Below are 26,175 nucleotides of genomic sequence, written 5' to 3' on the forward strand. Positions count from 1 at the left end.
CCAAACCTAAAGGTATGCCCTGTTATTTGGTAATTGAGTATTCTAGTTTATTTATCATGGAAACTTTGGGCATGGATTAATGGGGGGGTTCGACGGAAAGAGTGGTCTAGGTTTGTGCTCTTGTACCCTAGGTCTCTTTTGGGATGTTAACCTTACACCCTAGTCCCATGGGATCTCTTTTACTAACCTATTGGTTTCAGGGATGGTACTACATGGGAAACCCTAATTTGGTTGCATGGTCCCGCTCTCTGATTCGCATATATTACTCCCCTTCTACTCATTACACCCCCAATCATCTCTCCTCCCACCTAGGTCCACATTTCTCCACTGAGTCCACATAAGATCAACCACCCCCTCCCTTTGCCCCACATCTTGGGTCAGGCCTGGAATGATGCCTGGAGGTTAATGCAGCTAAAAGAAAAAGAAAAAGCATAATTGGCCATATTCAATAGATTGTACCACAAAATGCAAAAGATGGTCGAGACAAAAGCATTTAGCACAAGGGCAAAAGCCATGACATGAGCTCTACTCCATTCCATGGCAATCATACCGGTTCCTACATGGCCCTTAATGAGCCTCCTTTATCATTCAGGAACCCATGATTATCCCAACCCCCAGTGGACGATGAACTGCCCCACATTATAAGGGAGTATCCATTGTTGTACTTTACGCATCATGCTCTCATTACCTAGAGCCCCGAGCAGTTAACCAAAGAAAATCATAAAAAGGAAAAAGGCATATGAATAAGGGTGAAAAAATCAAGGTCGAGGTAACTCATGCACCACGATTTCTCCCTCCTACATATTATTTACCAAAGCGTGGGCTTCCCTTTTATTAGCTACCCTTGTACCATGGCATGTGATCCAAGTTGCTCCATTTCATTCCCTACTCCATTCCATCATTATGCCACATGCCACCACCATTTGAAGGATGTACCATGGACATACCACACCCTTTAGAGGTAGAAACCACCTAATAGGATGTTTGGTTAACAGTTTAACCCTATTTGGATTTGGGAGACATTAGCACATGCCAAAGCCCACTATGGAAGGGCATGCCATTATGAAGTACTCACTTGTTATCCATGGTTTATAAACTCTTTTACTTGATTTCTTTAATGACTTGGTGTGCTAGAAGGCACGAGTACGCACTGGATCTTATGCAAGATTGCAGGTGGTTTCCATTTGGGTTTGGTCTCCCTATATGGGTCCTGACCCCAGAAGACTACATTGGCACATGTAGGGTTTGTGTAGAGAGTCATGGACCTCCACAGCAGCCGACAGCACTCCATGGGTCCCCACAGCCATTCAGAGATTGGTCGTGGTTCACTTATTGGACAAGGAAGATGCACCTGATCCATCATGCCTAGCTAGCCCCAGATTTGCACCATACACTAGGCAGATGATCCAAGACTTGCACAATGATGTGGCATCACCTACACCATCATCCTAGCTCTTGCGGGCGATCTACAGGCATCTTCGATTTGTTTGGAGACCCCTAAGGACGCTTGTGTGCCCCCACATGTCATTTGGAGCACCACAGGTTACTACAAGGGGCCAACCCCTTGTCCACTGATTTCAGGATTTCAACTACACATTATGGCATATATGGACTCCATTAGGCCTCCTCCAAGGCCCAACGACATGCACTATTCATTATTCGACCCCTTGAGAGGCTTATTCTTTTGTTTAAGTTTGGTGGGCTTGTCACGAAAAGTTAGTTATTTTGCACATTATTTTATTGTAGGGGCTAATGTAGGTGTAATTAGCTAAATCAAACTCATTAGAAGTGCATAAATACAAGTGATGTGCATTCATCTTAGCATCATCACTTGGTTGGACTTGTATCTCTTTAGAGAACTTCGCTATCCTTCTTGGTGGACAAAATTTTGGAGCATGGAATGAATTTTGATGTTTGGATCATTTTCTCTTGTCTTGGAGCTTCTTGTTTGGCAATTTTTTTATGGTTGGATATACTCTAATACATGTAAGTGAAATTTTAATGCTATTCTTTGCTCTATTTTTGTCACATACATTGTTGTTGGGATTTCGCTATTCTAGGGCTAATTTGTTGCATCTATTATTGCGAAGTTGTGGAAATTTTGTTTCTAGATAGTGATGCTTCATGTATGGGCCATGTATGATGAGTGAATGTTCCTAGGGATATTTCATGGTTGAAATTTATCTTGATAAGCCATCTATTTTGCAAAACGAAGTATAAAGTCTTTGAAGTTGCTCTCCTTTGCCCTAGTGCTAAGTGAAGTTGCCTTTAAGGCCTCCTTGACCAAGAAAATCAAATCCGAATTCATAATCATTCTTGACTCCAATCTCCCCAAAGGATTAGGCATTGGTCTACCATAGGTGATCATCCTAAAACTTATTTTTCTTCACCTTCTCATATTCTTTCTAGGTCTAGCCCCATAGGTCATCTAAGGCATCGAATATCTCACAATATAGCCATCCAAATACTTTGATTTTGGTCCACAGCTATGTGGATGTGTCCTCAAGAAGCCCTCCAAATTTCATGAGATTCCGATGGTGGGATCTTGAGATATCGCAAGCCCTAACTCAAAAAACCAATTCTTGCCCTTGGTTTTCCTTAAGCCAGTGACCTCATAGGGATTATTATGTCACCTTTCATTGAATTTTTTTTCTTTGATCCCCTTCTCTTCCCTAATTAGGTCAAGCTCATCATTGGTTGCTAAATTTCTCCTACCTTGACCTAACCTGGAGTCCATTTGATCCCGTGTGGTCCCATTTCCTATCAAATCTAACTTTTCAAGGATCACTTAGGAATCCAAGTTCCATAAGGATTTTGAGGAATAGGAAGCTCCATTGCATGACATACTCCCTAAACCTAACCTTCAAATCCTCATCAACCTTTCCTAGAAAAACCCTACACCTTGCTTACAAAGCAAGCAAGCCCTAATTTTGAGTTTCTCCTTGGAAATGGTGATTGGAATCACTTCTTATCCGTTGCATTGATATATTATTTGTAAGTGATTCCTCATACCGGGTCTCCTTCCATCGGTGAAAGTTCATAAGAGTAGGGAGCCTTAGTTGAGGTGACAATGGGCTAAGTCTCCATTGTTGCCCTTGTCCTAGCAATTGCCCCTTTAGGATTCCCTTTAGGACCCCTGCTAGTTTGAGTGGTAACAGGTCCTTGGAAGAGGTCGTCTCACCCTTTTTGTGAGGTCATTCCACATATTGGAGAGAATGTTGAGATTCTTAATGGCATGGTGTTAAAAAATGTAACTAGTTTCGGTCTTCATAATTGTTGTACTCGCTTCAATATGTATCCTATGTAACGAACAAGAAAAAGAAAAAGAAAAATTATTATTGCCATAGAATCTTTATTCTTCTTTCTATAAGGTTCTCCACTTCAACTTTGAATTCTTGAAATTTGATGAATACTTCATCCATGGATTTCAGCAAATAAACCCAAGTTTTCCTTGAATGGTCGTTAATGAATGTCACATAATATAGAAGACCTCCAAGAGACTTTGTAGACATAGGACCACATTCATCGGAATGAATGAGATCCAGAATTTCTTTTGACCTTGAAGCACTTCTTCCAAATGGTCTCTTGACATTTTTGCCTGATGCACATCCCTTGCATACTCCTTCATGATCCTCCTTGAGTTCGAGGATGCCATTCACCATTGAATTTAGAGTTGCATGAAAATTCGTCGATGAAAATGCGAGAAGAGAAGGGGACATAGGTTGTGGTGACAGTGGGCCTTTGTCCTAGGGTATTGTGCCCTCTAGCTTTAGCCTATTTACTAGGTCTGCTAGTTTGTGGAACAACATAAACAATGGTCAGTTCACCCAAAGAAGGGAGGTGGAATAAGGGCTCGTAATGTAAGATGGAAAGTGGTAAGTTTGGGATAGGGATAGATGCAGCTACGCTATCTCAATCATGGCTTCCCAAGTAATGCCCCTTCCTAAAGCCATAGGCCATTAAGGGAGGTCCCACTGGACTAGGATTAAAAATTAACCGCCCATTTAAGGTGAGGAAACGAGACTACGGCCAAGACCCTTCTTTCTTTCAAGTTACCCCATAATCCATGCCACAATGCCCAAATACAAACAAGCTTAAGCACCCAATTGCATAATGAATAAAGTACCTTTTGATCAAAAGCCCACCTTCCAACATGTGCTCTTGACAAATGGGCAAGGAAACATATGATTGATGAAGATGGCGAAGATATGAATGGCACGTTGCATCAGCTACAAAGTGGCTCTCAAGGGCTACTGGCTACCACTAGAAGAGATGAATAGCATAAAATTTTCTCCTAGGGATCACTCACTTTTGGTGGGAAGAGATGATTCCTGAAACAAATTCATTATGCCTCAATCTCCTTTCTCCAACCTCAAACAGGAATCCCTCACTCACTTAACCAGTTACTAGGTGGTTGTACGAACCACATAAAAGAGCCTCACTACTTGAACAAGAGCCACGCTTGCTTTTGCTTACCCAAGATGCCTAACGGAAACATCAGAGGATACATTGCCTCAACAATCTCTTCAATTGGAGCTGCAAGTAGACATTCGTTGCCTTAGACAAATTGTAGAGTAGTTTCATTCTTACTAACTAGACCAAACCAAATTATGTTGGAAATACTAAGAGGGCGTCGAATCAGTATTTATTTTCAATTTTTATTATAATTAGAACACAAAGAATGAACAATAAGAATAAATACTTTTATTAATCAATGATGAGGACTCCAATCCTCTTTACAATAAATTCAATACAATAATGTGTCGGGCTCCAACACTATATGAAGACTCCAATCTTCAATCTCCCAGGCTCCAGTTTGCCAAGCACTGACTTGGACTTTCCAAGGCTTCAACCTTGTCAATTTTGAGTCTCCAACGTCTAGGGCTTAAACCTTATCTCTAGTACAAGCCCAATCTGGTCTTTTGAGGACTTTGATCCTTTAGGGCTCCAACTCGATATATTGAGGACTCCTATCCTCTAGGGCTCCAACCCTCTCTTTGGTGCAGGCTCCAACCTGATATATTGAGAACTCCTATCCTCTAGGGCTCCAACCCTCTCTTCGGTGCAGGGCTCTAACCTGATATAATGAGGACTCCTATCCTCTAGGGCTCCTACCCTCTCATCAATCCAGGCTCCAACCTGATATAATGAGGACTCCTATCCTCTATCTTCCAAGGCACCAACCCTGTCAATATGAGGCTCCAACCTCCTGCTTCAATTTGTCAAGATAGGTTTAGTAATAGTTCACAACTCCCAATTTCTTCTTCAACGAGCCCTGTCAATCTTCAGCAAAGCCTCCACTTAATCTCCACGTCACTTCATCAATGACAACCTTGTCTTCACATGAAGGAGTCTCCACAACTCTTCATGTTACCCAAACAGAGTCTGCAAAGTTACCTCATGATGATTTCAATAATGCATCATGGTCTCCAATGATGTCTCCATGATCTACTAAAGCTTTTCAACCAGATATCTTCAATAAGTTGCGCTAACATTGGGGAGGATTGGTGCCAGAATTGGGGTCTCTATTGTTGCAGGTGTGTTTCTTAGTCAGATTCCAGCCAAAGGAGGAAGATTTTGTGAGGAAAAGGGAGTCCCTCTCTACTGTACGAATTGTTGAAACGTGGTACTGCGTCATCCCCTTACAGGCCTGCGCAGTTCTTCTTGGGTGTTGGTTGTGTGGAGTATCAGTTGGAGAACTTGGGGGCTGAGCTGCTACGATTTCATTTGGAGGGTGACTGTGGGGAGATTGTCAACATTTTGGAGCAGAAAAACATCATTTTCTGCTACAGGTGGAGTGTTCTGGTTCTAGAGGAGGGCCAAGTTATTTGGGGCAGAATTTGGAGGTTCAAAACTAGAGCAAACTCTTTCTAGGTTTTTATGGGTTTTCGGCAAGGATCATGGCCCTAAATTTACAGAATTTTTTGGGCTGTTTTGAGGGGGCTAAATCAAGGGGCCAAGTCAGCTAGCAGTGTAGAAAACCTGGGCCAGCACAAATTTCGAGAGGGGCAAACTATTGCAGCAGTTGGGCATTGAGAGATTGATCACCTAGGGCTTGTAGCTTGCCTTGAGCAAGCCCAGGTGCACTCCTTCCAATTTTTATTGTACTCCAACATTTTACATATAATAAAATTGGTCATTTGGTGTTCCAAAGCATTTTTTTGTTTATGGGCATTTGCTGAAATTTGTTGTGTTATTATTTTTGTGCATGTCTTTGATTATCGCTGTAAAATTTCTATTTGGAACATTACAGTGGTATCAGAGCATGTTCTTGGCTAGGGTGGGGAACAAGAGCAGGTGATGCCACCTAGATATCAAGGCTTGGTTTTCTAGAGAGGTCGTGGTAGAGGCAAAGGCGGGGATCGAGGTAGAGAAGGAGGCCCAGATCCATTTTCAGACACCGAAGTTGAGAATATTTGAGGTGGTATGGGCAACCAAGAGGACAACGAGCAACCCAGGCAATTGAGCCAGAATCAAGTTCTGGAGGAGTTGTTAAGAACCAATCAGCAAATGTTGAGACAAGGGCAGTCGTACTTATCAGCCCCCACATACTCCCCAGCGTGGGCAAGCTGGCTGTCCCACTATGCCTCACTTTGTGGATGAGCCAGAGCCAGAGAGGGAGCCAGACCCAATTGTAGACTTGGTCAACTCAATTGCGCCCAGTATTGATGAGTATGAGGGATTGGATGCCCAAATTAAGCGAATGATGTCTTTTGGGGAGTACATACACCTCAAGGACAGGCGTACTACTGGAGCTGGGGCACACTACAGAGGGGGACCCTCTAACCAAGATGTGCAGAAGATAGCAGGGAAGGTTATACTCCCTAACTTTGATGGGTTGGCCAAGAGTTCAACCAGGGCTTGGATTTAGAAGTTAGACATATATTTCCACCTGAACCCCATGCAGGAAACTGACGATATAAGGTTTGCTACTCTGCATTTGGAGGAGGATGCCTAGGAGTGGTGGTATCATGGGCTAATCACGCTTGGACATATCCATATCACCTCTTATACAGTGTTCACCAGGAGGTTGTTGGAGAGGTTTGAGAGGAAAGACCTGGATTTGCATTTTAGGGAGTTAGCCCATCTGAGGCAAACTGGCAGCACAGAGGCTTACATCACAGAGTTCCAAAGACTGGCAGTGATGGTGACAAACATCTCAGAGGCCCGGCTGATCATGCTATTTGTGGAGGGGCTTGTTGAGCCTTTGCATGGTTGGGTGAGGGCTTACAAACCCATATCACTTACAGATGTTATCTCTAGGACCCGAGATATGATTGATGCAGTGCCCAAGACCCGGGCTTTCGCTCCCACTAGACCCACGGCCCCACAGGGGAACCGAGACACTAGACCACCTCAGAGGGATGGGGGATGTGGCCAGATGGATGAGGAGACCTGGAGAGACCTTAGGAGGAGGAGGTTGTGCTTCACGTGCCAGGAGCCTTGGGCATCTAGGCACAAGTGTACCAAGGGCAAGGCCCATTTCATTGAAGTGTATTCAGACAGCGAGCCAGATGAGGAGTCCGAGATGGGAGCAGAGCAGGGAGATGAGGGAGGATAGTCATCAAGAGAGCCACCACCACCACCACCTAGAGGAGGACTGTTTGCCCCATCAGGGGGAGGCCTTGCTTCACTTCGGGGAGTGTTGAAGTACTTGACACTTAGGATCAGGGGGATAGTACAAGGGTAGCGGGTGTCAGTTCTAGTAGACAATGGGGCCACCCACAACTTTAATGATACTCAGATGGTGGAGCATAGGGGCATCCAAATAGAGATAGTCGAGGGGTTCTCCGTACTGGTACCAGGAGACCGGACCATGCAGTGCACGAAGTATGTTCCCAAGTTGACTATGAACATGGGGAACTACTCACTCACTTATCACTTTTTTGTAGTTAATTCCCAGACACCAACGTGAGACCAACGTGATGTTGGGTGTCCAATGGTTGTATTCATTGGGGAGGGTCACCACTAACTAGCAGAAGTTAGATATGGAGTTTATGGGGCCATATGGGAAGCTAGTGTTATTGAGGGGAATGCACTCTTATCCACCCCAGACAGTTTCAGCTCACCAGATGGAGGCAAATCTATGACATGGGGACATAGAGTGGGCAGTTGAGTTGAGGATCTCGGAGACAGGGGCTTTGAAACAGCCGGTGCATCCAAACATATTGGCCTTGTTGGAGAGGCACCAGGGGGTTTTTGGGGAGATCCCACCAGGCAGACCACCAAATCGTGGGTTTGAGCACACTATTGAGTTGGAGGATGGGGTGAACGCAGTCATCACCACCCCATATAGGCATCCAAAGGCCTATCGGGACGAGATAGAGAGGGCCATCCAGGAGCTACTGAGGTTGGGTCACATCTGGCCTAGTTCTAGTCAATTCGCTTCTTCCGTGATGGTGAAGAAGAAGGATGGGACACTCTGTGTGTGCATTGACTACAGGGCCCTCAATAAGAAGATACTGAAGAACCGATATCCCATCCCATGCATTGACGAGTTGATGGACGAGCTTAGAGGAGCGAAATACTTCTCTAAGATAGATCTGTGCTCGGGGTATCATCAAATGCGAGTGAGGGAGAAGGACATTCCTAAGACTGCCTTTCGCTACCACTATGGACATTTCGAGTTCTTGGTGATGCCCTTTGGGGAAACAACGCTCCAACTACATTTCAGTCATGTATGAACAACTTTTTTTGTGGGCAGTTGAAGCACTTTGTCCTTGTTTTCTTTGATGACATACTCATTTATAGTCGAACTTGGGAGGAGCACCTTTAGCACTTAGAGGTGGTGCTACGCATACTTGAGGAGTAGCAGCTGTATGCAAAGATATCCAAATGTGAATTTGGGCTAACAGAGATGTTGTACCTGGGGCATGTGATTGGGGAGGATAGAGTGAAGGTACACTAGAAGATCGGGGCCATTTTGGATTGGCCCACACCCACGAACGTGACAGAGTTGAGAAGGTTCCTAGGCATTTTCACATACTACAGGAGATTCGTGAGGGGATTCTCATAGCTTGCAGCACCCCTCGCCGATTTGACAAAAAGGAGGGCTTTTGAGTGGACATAGGTGGCACAAGAGGCCTTTGAGCGCCTCAAGAAGGTGATGAGCAGTTGTCCGATTTTGGCTTTGCCAGACTTCACACAGTCGTTTGTGCTGGAGTGTGACGTCTCTGAGGAGGGAGTTGGGGTTGTGTTGATGCAGGGGGTCCATCCTATTGCATTTGAGAGCAGGAAACTACTACCCCGCAAGGGGTTGTACTCAGTGTATGACAAAGAGATGCTAGTTGTGATGCATGCATTGGCCAAGTTCAGATAGTATCTCGTGGGCAATCGTTCAAAGTGAAGACTGACCACAATAGTCTTAGATTTTTTTGGAGCAGCAATCATTGGAGGAGCGGCAGCAAAAGAGGGTGAGCAAGATCCAGGCCTATGACTTCGAGATTGAGATAAGGTGATCAAGAGAGTCGAAGAGGTGGCTTATGAGCTGGAGCTACATTTAGAGAATCAGATCCACAACGTGTTCCATGTATCATGCCTAAAGAAGACGTTGCGGCAGCAGGTTACAGCAGCAAATGAGTTGCCACCTTTGGATGATGAGGGGCATTTAGTTTTGACACCAGAGACCATCTTAGAGACCCAGGAGAGGAGATTGAGAAACCGGGTAATCAAGGAGTGTTTGGTCAAATGGAAGGATTTGCCAGAAGAGGATGCTACATGGGAGAGTGAACAAATCTTGCAACATCCGGGAGGGGAGGATTGTAATGTCCCTTCCTAAATATTTTCTAAGGCAAAGAACCCAATTTTGTAAATTTTGTCAATTTTGGTCTAAAGGCAAATTTTGGAGGCAAGACTTAGGAAAAGTGGGTCGAAGAGCATTTAGTGGAATGTGGGGGCCACCCACCCACAAATAATACGCACCACTTAGTTGGTAAGTCGAATTTCCTAAGGGAGGTCGAAAATCAAAGGAGGGACCCACATGAGACCAAGGGCCAACAAGTATAAATAGGTGGAGAGAAGCATCATTTGGGGCTTTTTGACATTTGATATTTGATTGTCACTCTAGCTGTTTAGCTGAGTTACAAGTGTTGTTTAGCACAAGAGCTTCCCAAGGAGTGAAGCTCAACCTTTCTTCGGTGGACCTTGAGTGCCACCCTAGGAAGGATTTACCTTGCTTTTGAGGCTGGGAGAGAGACATCACGCAAGTACACGCTATTCTAGTTCAGCTGGGACATAGAAGGAGAAGCCACGCAGTCATTGGGGAGGATTGGTGCCAGAATTGGGGTCTCTATTGCTGCAGGGGTGTTTCTTGGTTAGATTCCAGCCAAAGGAGGAAGATTTTGGGAGGAAAAGGGAGTCCCTCTCTGTTGTACAGGCCTACACAATTCTTCTTGGGTGTTGGTTGTGTGAGTGTCAGTTGGAGGATTTAGGCACTGAGCTGCTAGGAAGATTCATTTGCAGGGTGATTGTAGGGAGATTGTCAGCATTTTGGAGCAGCAAAACATCATCTTCTGCTACAGGTGGAGTGCTCTGGTTCTAGAGGAGGGCCAAGCTATTTGGGGCCGACTTTGGAGGGTCAAAACCAGAGCAAACCCTTTCTAGGGTTTTCTGGGTTTTTGGCAAGGATCACAGCCCTAAATTTACAGAATTTTCTGGGCAGTTTTGAGGGGCTAAATCAAGGGGCCAAGTCAACCAGCAGTGCAGAAAAACTGGGCCAGCGCAGATTTCTGGAGGGACAAACTATTGCAGTAGTTGGGCATTGAGAGATTGATCACCTGGGGCTTGTAGCTTGCCTTGAGCAAGCCCAGGTGCACTCCTTCCAATTTTTATTGTACTCAAGCAGTTTACATATAATAAAATTGGCCTTTTTGGTGTTTCGAAGCATTTTTATGTTTATGGGTGTTTGTTGAAATTCGTTGTGGTGTTATTTTTGTGCATGTCTTTGATTATCATTGTAAAATTTCTATTTGGAACATTACACCAAAGCAAAATGGTGTTGTTGAAAGGAAGAATCGAACTATCATGGAAGCCACCCGTACCATGATCTATGATCAAGGTCTTCCGAAATTCCTGTGGGGAGACGCTGCCAACACTGTTGTATATGTTCAAAATATAAGCCCTCATCAAACTTCGGATTTCAAGACACCCAAGGAAGTCTTCACTGGTAAGAAGCCTAATGTTTCTCGTTTTAGAATCTTTGATTGTCCTATGTATTTTCATGTGCCTAAAGAGAAAAGGAATAAGTTGGAAGCTTCTGAGAAGAAAGGTATATTCATTGGATACAGTGAAAATTCAAAGGCATATAGAATTTATGTACTTGGTCAAAGAGATGTAGAAGTAAGTAGAGATGTTACCTTTGATGAAGACACTGCCCTCGAGAAAGCCACAGATCTCCCCATCTCAAGGAAGGACAATGATGATGCTATCGAAAAACAAGAAGAACCTCTGTTGGATGAGCCTATGCCTGATATTGATGGCCCAATGGATCCTTTCGATTCGCCTCTTGGTGATCCCTCTACCTCAAGGAAAAGACCACTATGGCTCAAAGATACAATTCAAGATGTTGAAAAGCATACTACTCTAAGAGGGACATTTTAGGAAAGTAGGAAGCCTAACATGGATCAAGGGTAATTGGTTGCCATGAGTACACTATTATTCAAGTTGAACCTTGCACATTCAAAGAAGTTGTAAAACACCAAGTATGAAAAGATGCGACAAGTGAGGAGTATGAGTCAATCATGAAGAATGATGTCTGGGAAGTGGTGCTACACCTAAGGACAAGTTTGTGGTCACTTCTAAATGGATATACAAGATAAAAGATGGAGTTGCTGGAAGTGTTGAAAAGTATAAGACAAGGTTCGTGGCTTCTCTCAAAAGGAAGGAGTGGACTATGGCAAAATATTTGCACCAGAATACGGACTAAGATACACGGACGACAGAAATTTGAGGCTACATGGATATTCTAATGTTGACTGGGTTGGCTGTGTGGTGGATAGAAAAAGCACGTCTAGATATTGCTTCTCTTTGGGACCTGCTTCAATTTCTTGGATGAGTAGGAAGCAAAAATCAATTGCTCTAAGAATTGTCAAGGCCAAATATATTGCAGCTAGTATAGCTTGTTGTGAAGCTATTTGGTTGTGGAAGCTCTTCAATGAGCTATTTGAGCATGTGTTGGATACCATCCTTATCTATTGTGACAACTGAAGTGGTATTCATCTTTCAGAGAATCCAGTGTTCCACGACCGCTCCAAGCATATTGATATCAGGTACAACTTTATCTGTGATATGGTACAGCAAGGAGCAATAAGGCTCCAACACATCAGGACAAATGAACAGGTCGCGGACATCCTCACAAAGCCCTTGGGGAAGGTCAAGTTCTTAGCCTTCTGAGAGATACTTGGAGTTGTGGAAGGACCCTCCCATGAGGGTCCCACTTGAGTTAAACATTGAGCTCTGGGAGCTCTTGGGGCCTGGGGTACTTTTTGGAGCTATGTGCGAGTCGCGACCATAGGGTGAGTAGTTCACCTTCCCCTATAGGCACGTTGTGTACAGGCTGAGTGGTTCACCTTCCCCAGTGATACCCCATTATGATGTATGTGAGCATAGGGTGAGTGGTTCACCTTCCCCTATGGTTGATGATATATGCATAGGATGAGTGATTCACCTTCTCCTATGGCATATGAACAGGATGAGTGGTTCACCTTCTCCTGCGAATGCCCCAGCATACATCTTACCCTTGCAGTCTGGGACTCTTACGAAGTACCTCTCATTTGGCCAATGAGTTAGGAAAAATGGTTAGGGACCATAGCACTACAAATGGACACATCGTGTACTGTCATACTCCCTATTCCTAGGATGCATGGTGTTCAACAACTTGATCGCTTAAGATCAAGTCTAATTGGGGCTCTACCCCTGGTTATGTTGAATGAATTTTGTCAATGGAGAGTGGTAAGGTCTTGTGATTCACTCTCGATCAATCCTATATCAATCTTCAGCAGAGACAAGATGAGATGTAGAGATAGTACATGATGATTAGGATGGCATGATGATGGATGGATATTGGCAAGTGGAATTCTCCCTAGTTGAGAGGGAGTGTTAAAGTTGGCAACTAGGGATCAATTCCCTCATTTAGCAGCTCCTCTTTTGATGGCACTCTTCACCCTTGAAGAGCTCTTGATGACATCATTCATCATTGGGAATTTTGGATTTTTTTGTCTTCCTCCAAATGCTTCTTTTTTAGGTCAGCTCAGGTCAGCTCCCCTTCATGTCAGCTCATGGATGAAAAGACATGTATTTTCACCCCACATCAACCACTATAAATATAGCATATGTCCTCCTCATTTTGGCACCTCATCACAACAACACATTCTCTCTCTTTTGATTGGTTCGTTCACATCTAAGGCAACAGATTCTTCTCACACATGCGAAGGGTTTCTACAGTGACCTTTGACCAGCTTTGATCGAGGCTTATTTGGCACTATTTTGCTGCGATTTTTGTGGAGATATCTTTGTTTGGGCAGGCCACACATTCTGGCACAGGAACCGAGGCTTTTGGTGAAGTTTGACCTGTGTTGACCGCAGGGTCTGATCTCAGGTTGACCGCAGAGTTGACTTTTTGGTTGACCGAGTTTGACTGCTCCTTTGTTGATTGTTTTTGTTGTTGGTTGACCTCCAAGGAAGGTCGAATTGCCTTGACCTTGACCGAGCTCAAGGAGGACATTTTTACTACTGCGTTGACCACTGTTGACTTTCTGGTTAGGGTTGTTTGATTGTTGTTGACTGAGAGCAGAATTGCAGATTTTGATTGGGCCATCTATTTGACTAAGGGCAGTGGTATTGGATCATCTAATTGGAAAGTCAAGTCACATTAACTTTGACTTCATCATCATTGTACATTATTGGACTCTCTCTCTCTCTGCTAAACATTTGATATTTGATAATAAGAAGAATTGATCAAGGATTTTCCCCATCTTGGGATTTTTCCTTGGCTTGAGCCAAATTCTTATGTTGTCTTGTCTTGGCTTGTCTTCTGCATTTTATTGTTTATGTTCTATCTATAGTTACTGTCAATGTGAATTTGGTTTATGTGATTGCTATTGGAAATTATGTGGAAATTATCATTGGCCTAATAAAAGGACATTGAAGTAATTGTTGAAAGCATAGAACATACCATTGTTATCTAAAATTAACAAGAATTGATAATTATTAAATGTACACTTAAGAGACAATAAAAGGCATGTAGATCATTATTGTTTTGTTCTATAGAATCTAGACTCTAAACTAACAAGAGTACAATCATCTGGTAGATAACTCTTGCAACAAGGAAATTAAATGGTGAAGGGCCTAAGAAAAGATTATTGAAAGGTTAGAAAAATGTTGATGAAATTGGTGTTTGAATGAAATATTTTATGACATTACCATAGCTTTTAGTTAAAGATGTTGACTCCCCCAGATCTGGGTGCTCGTGGGAGAACTAGCACGACTCCTCAGATCCATCGGCAACAGTTACCACCTAGAGCAACTCCTCCAACAAGTGGAAACCATGGCTTGTAAATTTACCTGTTGGCACTTGCAATCCCTGTAGGATCGTACCAGGCTCTCCTATTCGCTCACTCCAACAATATAAAGACAAGGACAATGGTTATTCTCTCCTCCAAGCATCATTCTCCCCTAGTTATTCTCTCCAAAGTTTCCGCCGTCTCCTTCGGCTTCAACTCTGCAACGCTACCCTACTTCCACCCAATGGTGAATTGTGACAGAGGTAGGGGTGAACATCCTGGCAAAGGCAAGGGTCGTGGACGCCCCTCCACCACCCTTGATGAAGCCTCTATCGCAGCCATGTTCGATTATGGCATTTTTTATTCCATTAGGAGAGAGGTCCTAGCCATGGAGAAGGAAGAGACTCGTTGAGGTCATCCAATGCTCTAGGCCCTCTGAAACCTCCTAGCTCGCCAACTCAAGGAGAGAGATCGGGAGAAACTAAAAGCCTCTGGCTAGATTGCGGAGCTCTTTGCCCACCAAAGTCACTCCTTCTCCTCCCTCAAGTGCTTGGCCAGAGACCTCAGAATTGAATTTCCACCCAACATCCCACCCCCCTCTTCACCTGCTCCCTCTCCCTCGCGCTCCCCTCCTGTCGGCTCCTCATCTCTGCCTATCACTAGTACTCCTGTGGTCTCTCCCTCACCCACCCACGCTCTCGTCCCTCCAGCAGTTGACGCCCCCCTCCCCTCCACATCCTAGTCCCTACCACTGTTACATCTTGGAGGAACTTCCTATGGACTCCAGCAGCATGCAGGCCCACGGCAGTGCTCAGGTCCAATGTGGCTCTGTGTGGCTACTATGCGGTTCCATTGTGGCAAATTTTAATCTTCCAACTCAAGTTGGTAATTTTCAATCTGGTTTGGCTTAGTGGTGATCATCCTACATTGGCTATTTGGTTTGGTTTGCGAATATGCAGCATAGAGCCACGAGGCTAGTTGATGTTTTTTTGGCTCCCCATCAGTTTTGGTTAACAAATGCTAGGCCTTATGCTCATTATTTTGATAACTATCAGTTTATTTGTAATCTTCTTGAGCTCTGGTTTCCCCTTCCTGGGGCAAAGACTTCTCGCTCTTATCTCTGGTTTCCTCATACAAAGGCAGAGCATGCTCTCATGGATGTAAACTATGTACATTTTTGCCTGTTAATATAATGTAAATACGTTTCTTTATAACAACAACAAAAAGTTAAAGATGTTGACTATTCATTGGGGTTCTATGGTCTACCCAACAACTGCAATATTTGGTGACCCAACAAATCTCATGAGTTGTGAAGACTTCTTACACAAAAAAGGGTTGAAGCACCTACAGTCTACTTCATAATCTACTATGTATTATCTGTGTTGAGATTTAAGAAGGTCAACAACAGAATCGATGGAACCAGTTACCAAATCTCACCCAAATGTTGAAATGGCCTCCTAACAAATGTGCCAAAGAGAAGTAGGTTTAGTGCACGAGAGAGAGAGTTCAAAAACCAAGCACATGTGCAAAAAACAAAAATAAAGTGTAACAAAGAGAAAAATACAAATCACAAGAGAAAGACACCAAAATTAAGTGCTTTTGGGCTTATAACACTTGGTATTTCAGAGCAAGAAGATGACAAGATGAGATGATACAAATGAAAGTTTGAGTTGTGTATTTATACAGAACTCAAATCAGGCATCCCTTCAAGAAGGGCCTATGGGCCCTATTACCACTCAAACCAACAAGGGACCTAAAAGGGGTTCCTAAGAGGGCAACTGCTAGGTCAAGGGCAACGGTGGAGGCTTAGCCCATTGTCACCACAGTTAAGTCTCCCTGCTCTTTACAGACTTTCACCGATGGGAGGAATCTCGGTAGTGTAGGGATCACTTTGTAAAGTAGATGTCAATGGAGAGGTGAGGAGTGACCCTGAAAACCCCTTCCCAAGGATGGAGTGAGGAATGGAACTTGTTTGCACTTTAAGCAAGGGACTTGATCCACCGGGGGTAAGGGGTGAAGATTGGAGGGTTGAGGAGGAAAGGATAGGCTTGTAAAGGGGTTTCTCAATCCCTATAATCCTTGGCAACTTGGATTCCCAAATGGTCCTTGACAAATAGTCCTTGTTAAGAAGCGGGACCACATGGAGCCAAGTGGACCCAGCCCAGGTTCGAGGATGGAATGTAGTAGTCAATGATGTTCCTATCCTGGACAAGGTGGGGGGAAGGACCAAGCAAGAATATTTACTTCAAAAGGTTGAATTGATCCTATTGAGGTTTAGTCTTGGGGATGCCTAAACAAAATTCGGTCCTAGAGCTAAGGCTTGGGATTCCCGGAGATTCCACCGTTAGAATTGCCTCAAGTTTGGAGGACAAGGAGGGGATCCACCAGCGCAGTAGCCTCTAGGAGATCGACGTTTTTCCTTGGGTCAATTCCCGGGAAATTGATGCCCTGAGTGACCTAATGGGGCTAGACTTGAGGGAAAAGGGGAAAATAGTAAGGAGAAGGTTAAAATGATCGCCCCTTTAAGGGATCAATGCCTAATTCAGTGGGGGAGATGGAGTCAAAGATGATATGAGTGAGAACTTGGTTTCTTGATCAAGGAGGCCTAGAAAGTCAATTGCATCCAATGTTGAGAGAAAGACAAGAAAAGTGACTTTCAAGCATTTATACTTCAAAGAAGACAATGCAAGCTTATTGAGACAAATAATCTCTAGGACATTTCATTCATATAATATTGGCCCATAAATTAAACTAAAACATGCTCAATGCCACATTTCAATTATGCAGCGAGTAGCCCAAATTTTAGCAGTATGCAGCAACAAGAATAATAACATCAAAATTCACTTACAACGTTATAGAGTATATCCAACCAGCATTTCGTTCACAAGACAAATCTCCAAGACAAGATAAATAGCCCAAATCCATACGTCAAAATTTATCCATCTCCAGAAAATATCCTCCAAGGAAAAAATGTAAAGTTCTTTATGATTAGAGAGATCCTAAGTCAAGTGATGATACAAATGAATGTTAAGGAGTTCGAATTAGCCTATGGGCCTACATTAGCCCCTAATGATAAAATAATGTGCAAATAAAACCCCTATGTGTGACAAGCCCACCAAACTAGCTCACAAATGTAAAAATAAGCCTCACAAGGGACCAAATAATAATATGTGCATGTCGTAGGGCCCTCCAAAGGCTCAATAATATCTTGAAGTGTAATGTTGAGGAATAAATTCCTCGGAATATGATGGATAAGGGGGTGGCCCCTTGTTCTCCAATTAGTAGACCTGTGGTGCTCCTAGTGGGTATGAGGGCACATAGATGACCCCATGGGTCTCCATATGAATCGGAGATGTCTGTAGATCCTATGCAAGGGTCCAAGTGGTGGAATGACTGCTGCCATGACATCATCAAAGTCCTAGGACACCTGCCAAGAGTGTGGAGCTCCTGTGGGGCCGATTGGGCATAATGTACCAAGCATATCACCATCATCCCAAAAGTGGATCGCTAGTAGACTCTGAGCATCCATGATGATCTGTGGAGTGTTGTCTGTTGCTATGGAGGCCCATGGCTCTCTATGCACACCCTACATGTGCCAAAGTAGACCTTTGGGTTAGGATCCCATATAAGGAGACCAAACCCAAATGGAAACTACCTGTAATCCTGCATAAGATCCAATGCATCCCCTAGGCTTCCAGTACAACCAATCATTAAAATAATAGAGTAAAAGAGCTTACAAATCATGGATAACAAAGTGGGCCCTTAATAATGTCATTCCCTTTCGTAGTGGGCTTTGGCATGTGCTAGTGTCTCCAAGATCCAAAGGGGGTTAGCCAAGTGCCTTATTAAGTGGTTTCAGCCCTTAAAGGGATAGTATGTCCAAGGTACATCCCTCTAATGGGGGTGGCAAGTGACAAATAAGTGAGATGGAATAGGGAATGAGAGGGGCAGCCCTATGCCACATAGTGGGGCATAGGGGTAGCTAGATAAGGGGAAGCCCACACTTGGGTACGTAATGTATAGGAGAGAGCAATCGTGTCACATGAGGTGCCCCGGCCTTGATTTTTCCACCCTTCTTTATATGCCTTTTGCCTTTTATGAATTTTCTTTAATTCACTGCTTGGGGCTCAAAGGACAAGAGCATGATGTGTAAGATATAGTCGTGGTTACCCCCTTTAAGGTAGGGCGGCTCATTGCCCTCCAAGGGTTGGGACAATCATGGGTTCTTGAATGATATAGGAGGCTCATCTAGGGCCTATGGAACTAGGGTGATGGCCATGGATGGGGGTAGAGCTCATGCATTGGCTTTTGCCCACGTGCTGATTATTTTGTCTCGGCCATATTTTGCATTTTGTGGAACAATTTCTTGTTAGATGTGGCCAATTATGCTTTTTCTTTTTCTTTTAGCTACTTCAACCTTCGAGGCATCATTCTAGGCCTGACCCAAGGTGGGGGCAAGGGGATAGGGAAGTTGGCATTGTGTGGATCCAAAACAGGAATGTGGACCCAGTGGGAGAAACAATGAATGGGGGTATAGTGAGTGGAAAGGGAGTAATATGTGCGGGTAAAGGAACGGGACCACGCACTCAAAGGCGTGGTTTCCCAAGTAGTACCACCCTAGAACCAAATGGTCAATAAAGGAGATCCCACAAGACTAAAATCCAAGGGTAACAACCAAAAGAAATCAAGGGAACAAGAGCACAAACTAAGCCCACTCTTTCCGCCAAATCCCCCCATCATTCCATACCCAACAGTATCCATGATAAATAAACCCAATACTCAATTATCAAATGACAAGACATACCTTTAGATTCGGGAGGCCCACCTTCAAACATACAATCAATACACGTGGGTGAAGGACCACATGGCTAGCTCAAGTGGCAGAGAAATGGCACAACGAGATAGTAGGAGGCATCAAGGGGCTGATGGATGCAGGCTAAGGCTCATCATGGAGAAAAAAATTCTCCTAGGGATATCACCCACAAAGTGGTGGGTAACAGGCCCACAAAACAATGGCAACAACTAGTATACAACAAATGAAATGAAATATGGCCTTAGCCATGATTACAAGTACATAGTGATAATATGAATGGCTAATGGCCACATGCATAGTTTACACTAATAATTCCAACACCCCCCTTTGAGCTAAACAAGGGGCCACAGAGAAAAGTCGTCACAAGATTACAAAACTTTACTCCCTCGCTTAATGCTAAGTAGAAAGCCAAATCACCCCCCTAAACTCAACATCGCTCTTTCATGAAATCATCAAGATCATCAACAGGAAGTCATCATAATGTAAGATTAAATCTTCACTCCCCTCCTTAATGCTACGTATAGGGCCAAATCACAACCCTGAACTAAACATTGCTCCTTCATAAAATCATCAACTAGCAATGTTGTGTTGACATATTTAGGTGGGAGATGTAATGGTTTGGCAAGGCCATGAGAACATTGAGCAATGGCCTTTGGTGGAGAAGGTTCCTCCTAATAGTGCTCAAATGGACCGGCAAAAAACTCAACTTCATCAGATTTATATTGAAAATAATGAGCAATCTAAGCAAGAAAGACTCAAAGACAAGAATGAACAAGCAAGAAACTCTATTGTATTAACAACAACAGAGATGTCCCACTTATCATTATGCCTTGACCTATCCAAAGGAAGAGTAACCAGTGCAAGCGAATCATGCTAGGTGTCGTCATCATCATTGAATAATGGAGTTCTATTGTTAGGAGCATCTACAACATAAGGATTAGATGAGCCACTAACAAGTGCATTCTGCAAAAGTTAAGAGAAGTCTATAATAGGAAGACTAAATAAGTCATCATTTGAGTCCACATCACCAATAGGAGTCTCCTAGATATTGTAGAAAAGTACTCAAGAGAGTACTCGTAGAAGTAGATAGAGGGCCAACATCATATTGTGAACGAGAAGAGTCCATTAAAACATGGCAAGAATAATATAGAAAAGAACTTGCACGGAGATGAGAAGAAGCGTGATTCACGGAAGCATGTCGAGATCCAACTAAAGAACCTTTTGAAAGTAGTGGGAGAGACTCTAGTGGATTATAAGTAGGGGTTATAACGACAATATCTCCAAAAACTTATTGTAGCCAACTAAAGTGTAGCAGAGTCTAGAGACACTAATGTATTCTGCCTTTCATTATGAGTATAGGCCCATGCCCGAGATCCAAAAATTCTTAACTGCAAAATAGAAGGTTTGATAACAAACCATTTCTCATTATGAGTTATACCTATAACAACACACGTAGGTGCCCTATTGATGATAGGTTGCATAAACAACCACCTCTCCCTAGAGTAAAAGCTTCATTTACTTGGAATGGAGCATGAAGCAAACCATCTCCATGACAATACTATTCTTTCATTATGTGTTCCATTTTGTTATGGAGTGTGAGGAATAGTTGTTTGCCAAGAGATTCCCTAATATTTGAGAAATAATTGGAAATCATTGCTAATATATTCAACCCCGCCACCAATCCTAATACACTTGATCCCTATTGCCTTGATTTTCCACAGGAGAGTGGAGTTCCTAGAACCTTCTGAACACATCATTCTTGGATCTAATGGTGTATACCCAAAAAAGCAATAACAACAACAACAAAAAACCATTGATGAAAGTGTGGAGTTAATTAAATCCCCCAATAGAAGATGTCACCAAAGGCCCACAAATATCACTATGAATTAGTGCAAGGGCTAAGAAGATTGTTGCACTCTTCCCTTAAGAAAGGAATCCTAGTGATGTTTCTCACCAACACCATTGGGCAAACTATGGAATGTTCTCATCAATCATAAGAAGACAACTCATATGTCAAAAAGAACCAAAGGTAGTATGACCAAGATGATATTGGCATAACCTACTAGTGTCATCAATCTTAGCCACCATAGCAAGAAACCCTTTTCATTTTGAGGAAGGAGTCTTCCCCAACTTGTACATATGATTGAATTTGTCACAATATCCAGAAACAATCACTTTAAAATCATCATCCACGTCCCTTACAACCCATCAATCCAACAAGAATGCCACCTTTTTATTAGTATGGCAATGTAGTAGGTAGAAAAAAGATTTGGTCCAAAACCTAGAACAAGAAAAACATCTCCAAACTTAGTTGTATCAATGACAACATCACCACAATGTGCAACATATATGGTTGAATCATCACCAGTAACCACTTTCTCTCCATTGTGTTGCTATCTAAGACATGTTTCAAAGACCAAAACTGAGTCTTCAACCAAACCGCCTATCTAACTGGGTTTGGAGCCAAAATCGGATTCAATGAACCAAATTTGAAAAAAATTACATAAAATAATTAATTTTTAATGAAAAAAAAATTAAGATTCCAAAACATGATTCCAAACCATAAGAGACAAAATATGCAAAGTTTTCTCATCTATATACCATGTAAGGGTGAATATATCAAAATGGCACCTATTGGAATACATATCAACAACAAAATACATAATCAATGAGGCTCTCAAATGGCCTCTAAAGTCCAAAAACAATGCTACAAGCTATTGGGCCATTGAACTACTACAAATCACCGATCAACATGATCACTCATCAAACTCATGACTGATTAACTACTACTATAAATGGGATCATCAACGAGCTACATAAACATCATATGGATCAAAGTCTTCAAACTCGGATTCCTCACCCTTATAATATGGTAGAAATTGAAAAAGCTTAACATGCCTAACCAATGATTTTGGTTTGAGTGAAGGGTTCATCTGCTCAACCTTAAATATGGTAGAAAAATGTGAACTTACCTAATCAATTATTTTGGTTTGAGTGAAGGGTACATTTTTGTTAAGGCCATGGTAGAGGAGTTCAACAATCAATTCGGCCAACATTAGAGGAATTTACCAATCAATACCACCAACAACAAGGTACATAAAGGACTTCATGCTCTTGAATTCATACCAACCCCACACCCTCATACATGATAGATTCAATGCAAATGTTGCAATCATACCAATCCTAAAATCTTAACAATTGTTAAAGTCTGCCGAATTTTGAGAGGGATATGGAATTCTACTTTCTCCATATGAAGTCTAATAAGATTGAAACCACTCTCAAACGTTCTAAAACAATTAATGCTAATATTAAAAATTTAAGTAACAACTTTTACCTTAAGAATTTAACATTACCATTGATTGCCAGCATTGTTAGGGTTGAGTTAAGTTTTTTGTTTAGGTTTAGGGTTTAGGAGGTGAAGGATTGGTTTTACAACCAGGGTTGTTATGGAAGGGGAACAGTGAATGGTTTCCTCCAAAACCACTTGAAAACCCACCATTGGGGGTCCCGGATGCCCCCCACACATGTGAGATGTAATTGGCTAGTTAGGGCTGATTTGTAGCAATTAAGTATCACACTGATCGATTTGATACCAAACCCAATACAAATTGGCCCTCCAACCGAGTTTAATTCATTACCCAGGCCTATTCAACCGACCAATTTGACCAATTACCAATTTGGACTAGCAGGTTTTTGAAACTATGATCAAAAGATTAGAGAGAATATGTTCATGATTATCACATCTCAAGTAGCTCCAGAAATAGCAACCCACTCTTGCTAAGAAGGGGACCAAAATGCAAAATGCAATGCCAAATGTAGGCTATGAGAAGATCCAATATTCTCATCAAAAAAGCATTTCATGCCTATTATAGATGTTACAAGATCTCCAATTTTCTAAAGACAAGCCAAGAAAAACTTTAAGGGATGACCCTCTAAATGATAGTACTTGCATCTAACTCTTTTTTTTCTCAAAGGGTTTCAAGTATTTCTCTCTACCCTAATTTGGGTGGGCTTGATCTCAAGGGGGTAATTCACTCATTTTCCTCAAAGTAACTTGATGTCCATTTAGACTAGAGAAAACCTCTTCAAGAGAAGGTGATACATGATCCTTGACAAATAAAAGAATACTAGATTTGGATGCTAGAGAGAGAATATTCAAAGCAATACTTACCAATTGGATGAGATTTGCCTTTTCCTTGTAATTAAATAATGTCAACCTTCACATTCTTAAACCTTGCAATATACTCTTCAATTGTGTCAAAGTCACCTATCTTGAGATAGGAGAGTTCAGTTTCAAATCAATGGACCTATCTATATTCACCATCCCAAAGAGAGTTTTGAAGGTATCCCAAATTTCATTCAAACCTTTCTTCTCCTTGGTATGATGAACGATATCAAGCTTGACATAAAGAGTGATCAACCCAATAGCTTCATCCTTCTAATATACAAGGTCCTAACTATCATTATCTTCAACAAGGGACATACTCAACAAGTACATCTACAAACCTTTGCTTTGAAATAGGGAAATCGTTTTGATCTACCCAACGATGATAGTTCGCCCCATTGAAACAACAAAATAACCCCTTCGAATCCATAGGCTCAAAAATAGCAAGATGAAGGCTCCTTATGAGATGAAAACCTCAAAAATTAACCTTTTACAAAAAACTAGGCAACCCTAGAAAATCAAAGCATTAGCCTCGAAAAAGGGTGAAAAGAGCTAAAGAAGACCCTAGAAGGAAGGCCATGTCCAACTCTAGATTAAGATTTATATCTCTAGAAAGCCTAGAAGAGATTATTCAAGAAAACCATACTTTTGCACTGTAACAAAAATACAACTAAAATAGATTTATGATCAGCCAAAAGAATTGAGAGAGTAAGGTTCACACAAACTTTGAAACCATGTTGAGATCTTTAAGGGTCAACAACAAAAAATCAGGGAACCAAATCTCAGTTGAATACTAAAATAGCCTCCTCACAAGTGCACTGGAGAGAGATGGGTCTAGCATGCTAGAGAAAGAGTGCAAAACCTAGGCACAAGTGTTGGAAGCTTATATACACAAGTGCACCCAAGAGAGAAATGTCAATCATAAGATAAAACACCAAGGTCCAAAATTCACTGCTCTTAGGCTTATAACACTTGGAATTTCATATCAAGACCACAAGATGAAATGATACAAATGAGAGCCTGAGTTTTGCAATTTACACTATTTAACTAGGGCATACCTTTAAGAGACGTTATGGACCTACAAAACAAGGGCACGCACTCCAAGAGGATTATTGAGCCTACATCAAGTTTAACTAGGTCAAACTTAACCATAACCCTAATATCCAATAATTGAAGTAAAATATGGCCTTGTGCATAATTACAAGTACATAATAATACATATGAATGTATCATGCCCACATGTACAAATTACACCAGTAACTACAACATTTTCTACTTAAAAACTTTGTAAGCTTGTAATTGGCACACCACTAGATGGTTGATCTTATCTATGTAGAGTGTACCAAAATGGTGAAAGCTCTAATGATTAATTTCCTGTCGATGACATCCATCTACAAGTACCATGAATATGTAAGCTTTCATATTTTCTGCAGCTAATTTGGCATTATGCATGTTTTCTTTAATATATGTGCACTTATAAGAAATGAAAATATATACTATATACAAAACACTCTCGAGATGCTTCACTCCCAAGAATTTTTGGAAGACAACAGTCTCACTCTGCACTCTGGCAACAATGCTTCAAACTTTTATCCTCCCATTGTTTTATTTTCTTGATTTATTCTTTTAGGTCCATCATTCCACGGTATTATTTATATTTGCCCATAAATATGTTGATTTGGGGTAGCATCGGATGTGCTCTAGCCATGAAAATTGATGAAGAGGCTAAAGCACATGAGATCTCCAAGACCCAGAAATGGTTTGGACAGATTGTACCTAGTTTGGGAGATATTAAAATAATTAATATTTTTAATGGAGTTCCTAAGTCTAAACTTAGGAAAAATAAAATATTAATGGGTATTAATATAAAACTGGGTTAGAAGGGTCCAAAAGTCATGGATCAAGCCAAATCTAATCTTAGTCATTGATTATAGATTTAAACTCGGTCGTTGATGGACCAATGAGAAAAGTATAAGAAGAGGCTTGAGGGTCAGTTGGAGAACACACCAGAGTGATCAGTCATTCATTTTGCTAGAGCGGGGTTGCTAAGCAAAGTTGAATAAGTGATCAGCAGCAAGGGACAGTGAGTATGAGGCAGAGAGGCAGAGACAATACTGAAAGACCAGCATAGACGCAAAGAGAGCGAGAGCAGCAGCCAGTCCAAACTATGCAAAGCCCAGCTGAGACAGCGCATAGGCCAAAGGGATTGTGTCATCCACGCAGAGGTTGTTGGAGTGACGCAGAGGGTCCCAGAGGTTGCGCAGTGCCTCAGAGGGCTGACACAGAGGGTTCTCGGGTTGACGCAGGTCAGTAGAAGGCTGACGCAGAGGCCAGAAGGGCCAGCGCTGAGCTTCAATTGTGCAAGAGAGGGTTTCGTGGGACAGGTTTTCTGAATATCTGTTTCCGGATATAGAGGTATTGCTGTCGTGTATTTTTTCTCTGTCAGGTGAGCCAGTTAGGCACCCAATTGTACTCAGATAAACTGCATAATAATATAACCCTTAGAATAGCTGCATCGGTTTTCCCGCATTAGGGTTTTCCGAGGACATTTGTCCAAAAATAACGGTGTTACTTGTGTGCTTGTTTTCTTTCAGTTGATGATTTGGAGATGTTGTGACTGTATTGTGTTTATTTCGGTATTTAAATGTATTAAGTAACTTGTTCGAATTTAAACAAGCAGAAAAAATAAACCAGTAGAA

The 26,175-nt window shown here is 42.2% G+C and overlaps 1 protein-coding gene across 2 annotated transcripts in view; it reads right to left on the bottom strand.

Annotated features, from left to right (window-relative positions):
* The window catches only part of LOC149161921 (autophagy-like protein), a 290,688-nt gene that overhangs the window by 261,372 nt on the left and 3,141 nt on the right, over positions 1-26,175 (bottom strand). The gene's annotated exons all lie outside the window — the stretch shown is intronic.

Source organism: Pinus tabuliformis, chromosome 5_2, assembly GCF_031772625.1.
Source record: "Pinus tabuliformis cultivar Carrire ecotype Pingquan chromosome 5_2, CPIR1, whole genome shotgun sequence".
Lineage (NCBI taxonomy): Eukaryota > Viridiplantae > Streptophyta > Pinopsida > Pinales > Pinaceae > Pinus > Pinus tabuliformis.